We start from the raw sequence: 6000 nt of genomic DNA on the forward strand, positions 1-6000 counted from the left end.
TTTTTTTAAGTTTTTTAAATTTAAATTTATTTATTTTAATTGGAGGCTAATTACAATATTGTATTGGTTTTGCCATACATCAACATGAATCTTTAGCATCATTTGGGCTCTTGAATTCAAACATATTTGATATGATATCAAGCTATCAAAACTTTTCCTTATCAATGGCCAAATTATCCCAGCTTTGGATAGTGGGAGACTTTTCAGTTTGGATCCTGATTTCTTTTGACAAAATCCTAGTATTTCTCATTTACTTCCTATATTTATAATATAATAAGATATTTTGAGTTTTGTTTATTCATTTCTTGTCCCAAATCTGGAGTCAGCCATTCTTCAAGGAGAGTCCTTTTTGGAGAAATATTTAGAAACCATAGTCTGGATACTAGAAGTGCTCACTGCTACTGGACTGGTCATTGTTTCTGTACTTTTCAGCAGATTGAGCCAGGAAATATTTACATTTTCAAAAGATAAAATTCATTATGATTTCATTCTGGTACTTGTACCCCAAATTCAGGATTATGAGGTTTTATTTAACCTCATTATTTTTATGCCTGTAACTCCTTCTTCTACACTGAAAATCCCAGTTTTTAAAAATGTCAACATAAGCATTCATTTATTCATTCAAATAAATATTTGTTTATTCTCACAATACCCACAAAACAAACAATAATAAAACTCATAATGCAAATAACAATGTGATAATTGGATACATATAGTTTACAATATTTTTGCAGTTCTTTTATCTTTAGAGCTTATTCTACTTAGGATGGAAAGTCAACTGATGTGTTTTATAATATCTTGGAAGAATTAATATGCTTATGCCATCAATTTAGTTTCATTTACCATTTTTCTTTATAATCTTAGAGAATTCTTTTTTTCTCAGATTTAATTGTGGTTTATACTAGTATCTCCTCTTTATATTAGTTTATCTGGAAGCTGTTCTTTTTCCTAGTTAAATTTTGATTTAGTGTTTTAGTTTCTGAATTCTGGATTCAGCTCTTTGTCTTGCTTCCTTTACCATCATTAATTTTCCACACATCTTTGCTTCAAGTTGAAGACTTCCTAGTTCCTTAAATCTACCCCAAATTATCACTAACACATTTGATGTGCACAGGACACTTTTAATTAAGGATCATCTGTGGGTAATGTTAGGGCTGATAGGCAACTGCTTAAAATTGAGTGTAGGCATTATACTGGAAAATTAGACAAAATCCCCCACAGGCCTTGGCTTGGCACCATCTTTTTCCCTCTTGAGCCTCCTCTTCCATTTTCTGACTCAAACCACAGACTTGCAGTTGTTCATTTATTTTCTCTGCTCACAACCCCAGGAGAAACAGTTTTATTGGGATTAGCATCTGGAAACAGAAAGTAGTAGTATCTGATACATCACAACAGGTTGAGGAATGCAGATAAGGCAGATATCATTGTTAGCGGACCCTGTGGTAAGTATAGGCAATATAAGCCTGCTGGGAAAAGAGTTTTCGCACCCTCAAAACACTCTGCTAAGCAACCATTAAGAAAAATGGAACAATGTTCTTAATATACTTTTGTCACCTCAATTATCACCAATTACCAAAATGTGATACATCACAGTTTATTAATTTAAAATTTGTCTTCCACATATAGCTCAAAGGTTCACTATTTTCAAAAATTGCTAATCTTCCGAATCTGGCAGCTACAAGGTCAACTGAGAAGAGAGAGGATAATCATACTGGCCCAGTGGCCTTTTTCCATTTTTTTTTCCTCTTCAGTTAAGACCAGGTAACAGTGTCTCAGGCTTGGGGAATAGGGTTATCTCCCCCAGCACAATACTGCACGAAAGCATCAGAAGCACGTTGGAGAGACAGGTTAGTTGGACATGCGGGCAGGAAGGCATAGCCCTGTAAGTTGGTGCAGGAAGAAAAGGGATGCTTACTGCCTTGGGTGCCTTGCGTGTCTATGAACTTTCTTTGCCTTCTGCCTTTGCCTTCATCTTTTCTTCCAATCCTGGCCCTGATTTCAGGTATCCAGGAATTGGCAGAAGGTTTGCCAGGGCCGGTGGTGGGTGTGGAGAGGAGAAGGGAGTAGTAGGTGTTTAGGGTGGGAGGTTAGTAGCCTGGATACTCTGGCTGCAGGCCAGAGCAAGGGGGACACTTGAAGGTGGGAGCAGGATTTCCATAGGGGGAGGAGCTCTGGGGAGTATGTTTATGGGGAGGGGAGGATTAACAGGATTGTGGCCTTCAGAAAATGCAGAGTTGGGGGAATATGGAGGACCCTCTCAGGGCATGGCTGCATGGGATTCTGTGCCTCAGTGAGTGAAAGTTACTAAGTCATATCCCACTGTTTGCAACCCCATGGATATAGTCCATAGAATTCTCTAGGCCTGAACAGTGGAGTGGGTATCTGTTCCCTTCTCCAATGGATCTTCCCAACTCAGGCATAGAACCCAGGTCTCCTGCATTTCAGGTGGATTCTTTACCAGCTGAGCTACCAGGGAAGCCCAAGAATACTGGAGTGGGTAGCCTATCCCTTCTCCAGCAGATCTTCCCAATCCAGGAATCAAACAGCAGTCTCCTGCATTGCAGGCTGATTTTTTACCAATTGAGCTACAAGGGAAACCCAAAAATCAGTGCCTCAGTATTCTTTGCTAAATCCATGCCTGTAATCAATCCATTCTTATCCTCTGACTACTTTCTTAAATAGAGCAGTTCAACTTCCCTCTCCAACCCAAACCAAGTTCTTGACCCAGGTTCCTATATCCAGTCACCCACTGAAGAGTCATAGAGCACAGGGCCATATACTTAGGTCTCTATACTTTCATAGTTCAAAATATCAATAGTAACTTTAAAATCACATATTTCCTGATTACCTGATTATGGTCTAGTCTGTCTCTTCCTGTACTTCTTTCCAGAGCAAAAACCAGGGGTGTGGGATTTTGTTTTGTTTGTTTGTTTGTTTGTTTGCTCTTTATTCAAACTATAGAAGCATCTGCAAAGGTAGAAGCCAATGTATTATCCAGAAAATATGACAATATCCCAAGTGGCAAATGTTAGACTCGGTGAATTTTTCTTTTTTCATTTCCTTTCTGAGTTCCTTCTCTGAGAAAGATGAGTTTTCTATCTGTAGAAAACTGTAATAGAGGGTCGTATAATAGCTAGCTCAGTCCTGTTGCAGTCTTTTCTCTTGCTCCCAGGTCTTTCTGCTTTCTGCAAACCAACAAGAACAAAGAGATCTCAGAGCCTCTTAGACTGGCAGTTTATTTCTCAGTTTGAAATCTGAAGGACTTCCCCACCACCAATAAATTCACCCCCAAATTAAATACAATGAAAAAGAGGAATTGTAATCTGGATGCACTATTAAATAGATAACTAATACAGTTAGATTTGTTCTCCCCTATGAAGAGTGTAAATATTTTTCTAAGGATCACACAGCTAAGCCCCAGGAAGGAAGACCTGCTTCAGTTCTGAATATTGGATAAGCAGAGGCCCCAGCCTGGACCCACTCTGTGCAGCTGTTAACCCATCTTTCTTCCCCTCCTATCACCTCTCAGCAGCTTGCAATCCCAGACCAGTGAACACTCAGCCATGCTTGGGAATTGCTGTCATCAAAGTGACAAAGGATCACAAGACAGATCCACAAACACCAGTTGATGAACCCTGTGCGGCCCATGTCTTCTCCCAACAGTCATTAGATTCCCAGAGCCCTGGGCATGGTGGTGGCCATTCCTGCTCAGTGCATTCTTTGAGTCTTGCTTGATGGGAATCATTGCCTGACTGCAGGGGTAGACTTCTACACCAATGAATCTCTTTTAAGATTCAGATCCTTACTGTATCTTGTTCTCTCTAACTGTACACTCTTCACTTCCCCCAGTTCCAGAAGAGGGTAGTTCTAAGAGGGCAGAGGAGGCACTATTGGGTGGTGGAAGGGTGAGCACGTGGGGAAGTCATCACCTGCAGCCCATTTTCTTTAGACATCTCACAGTCTAGCCAGTGATGGTCAATCTGATATTTCAAGCCTACTTTCTATAATGCCTTTCCCTGACACTTTCATAACCTATTATTTTGAGAACTGTTGAGAAATGCCACTTTGGAGACGTGCTCAGTGGTTGCTCCAAGCCAATGAGGGACAACCCAAATATTTCAGCTTTCATGGTTTCTAGACTGTTAATGATGGGTCCCAACTTTACCTTGGGCTTTTCTGTGCCTTCTTCTTCTTTTGTTAGAGGACCCACCTACCTAGAGCACGTTAAGGCCTGGGCTCACTGCACTCTGGATCTCTGAGTCCTGGTCAGAGTCTGGGTTCTGGGCTCCTAAGATTCTTGGCAGACCTCATATTTTACCTCTATAGGTTTTGAGCAATTTTAGTGACTGTATTTTGGGAACCCCAAATCAGAGTAAACATATGATATGTTTAAATAGACGTATGGAATCTATAGAGTAGAAAATTTCAAATGAGCACAGACCAGGAGAATCTGCGCCATGTGATGACCCCAGTGGGTCACTGGCAGCTGAATGATAATCACAAACTTAGCCACAGGGGCTCTGCCAACAAAAGCACTCCTTGCTGGTTTTGGGAACCTAAAGTAGGCTGCCATTTCTGGACTTTGCACAGCTTCTCTTGGGCCATATGTTCCGAGGCAGGCTTTACTCTTTCTATGACCACATATCTCACCCATAAAACAAAAGAGAGAGTTTTAGTAGAAAATCCCTAAGATCTTTTCCAACTTTAGCAACTGTATGGTATTATGATCTCTACTTTTGATTTATCTTTCCTCTCTCCCATATATCCTTGAGAAATCCCAAGAATGAAGAAACTGGACCGTAGCTGATCACTGCAACTTACCAGAATATAAAGTGTTCCATTCTCTTCTCTCCTAAGCCAAATGAAGACGATTTGCAAAAGCTCCACGGGGGCAAACTGTCTCTGAGTTGCTCACTCTGTTTATTTATTTGCATTAAAAATTAGCACTGCAGTGAATTTACAGAAACAATATTTACAGGTTTAGCATGGATCCTAACCATTAATGGAAAAATAAATTAAAATCCTTCCAGCCTCAAGCTGAAGAATCTTGGCACACATATGGGGAGACTAATGTTATTAAACAAGGTTTTAGAGGAGATACAGGAGACTGTGCCCTTGACATAACTGAGCTGAATGTATTTTATCATGAAATTCCCAGGGAACTGACTTGCAAATCAGAGCTCAGAAGCTCACTATGGTGGACAACAGAGCTGTCTGGTGAGCAAGCCTGGGAGGTGATGAAGTGGTGTCAGATGAGAGTTCTTCAGACATCAGTCCCCCAGGAATTTCTAAGAGCTGTTTCTTCTATGAGATGTTTTTGCAGGATTTCACTTGGTGGTGTCCCTCTGAGAGGGTATCCTACCTTTCTTTAAGATTTTCTGCTCTGGGAATACATGGGGCAGTGGAAAGTGAGGACTTGAAAGAAATCAACACTCCAGCCAGTACACAGTTCTCAAGATTTTGCCCTGAGGGAAAGCAGTGCTTGGGGTTTCCCAGGTGGCTCAGTGATAAAGAATCTGCCTGACAAAGCAGGAGATGCTGGAAACCCAGGTTTGATCCCTGAGTCTGGAAGATCCCCTGCAGAAGGAAATGGCAACCCACTCCAGTATTCTTGCTTGGGGTATTCATGGACAGAGGAGCCTGGTGGGCTACAGTCCATGGGGTCGCAAAAAGTCGGGTACAGCTTTTTTCTTTTTAAACAAAAAAGTGTAGAGTCCATATAACACGCTCTTTTAATCCACATCAATTGAGCTCTGACTCAGCGCTATCTTTGTTGGTATCACAACTATTGGGGCCACAGACCCATAAACAGGGAATTATAATATTGTGTGGTTAGGGCAATGACCGGTTACATACAGGGGGATATAGGAGCACAGAGTGGGGACCTACCTTGACCTTGCCTGGCCCTTAGGGAACATCTCAGCAGAATATTCCAGGGCAAACACTGGCTCAGTTTCTAAGGATGGGGTCTGCTTGAGTGAGAGAGAGCAAGAGAAAGTG

This window comes from Capra hircus, chromosome 1, assembly GCF_001704415.2.
Source record: "Capra hircus breed San Clemente chromosome 1, ASM170441v1, whole genome shotgun sequence".
Classification (NCBI taxonomy): Eukaryota; Metazoa; Chordata; class Mammalia; order Artiodactyla; family Bovidae; genus Capra; species Capra hircus.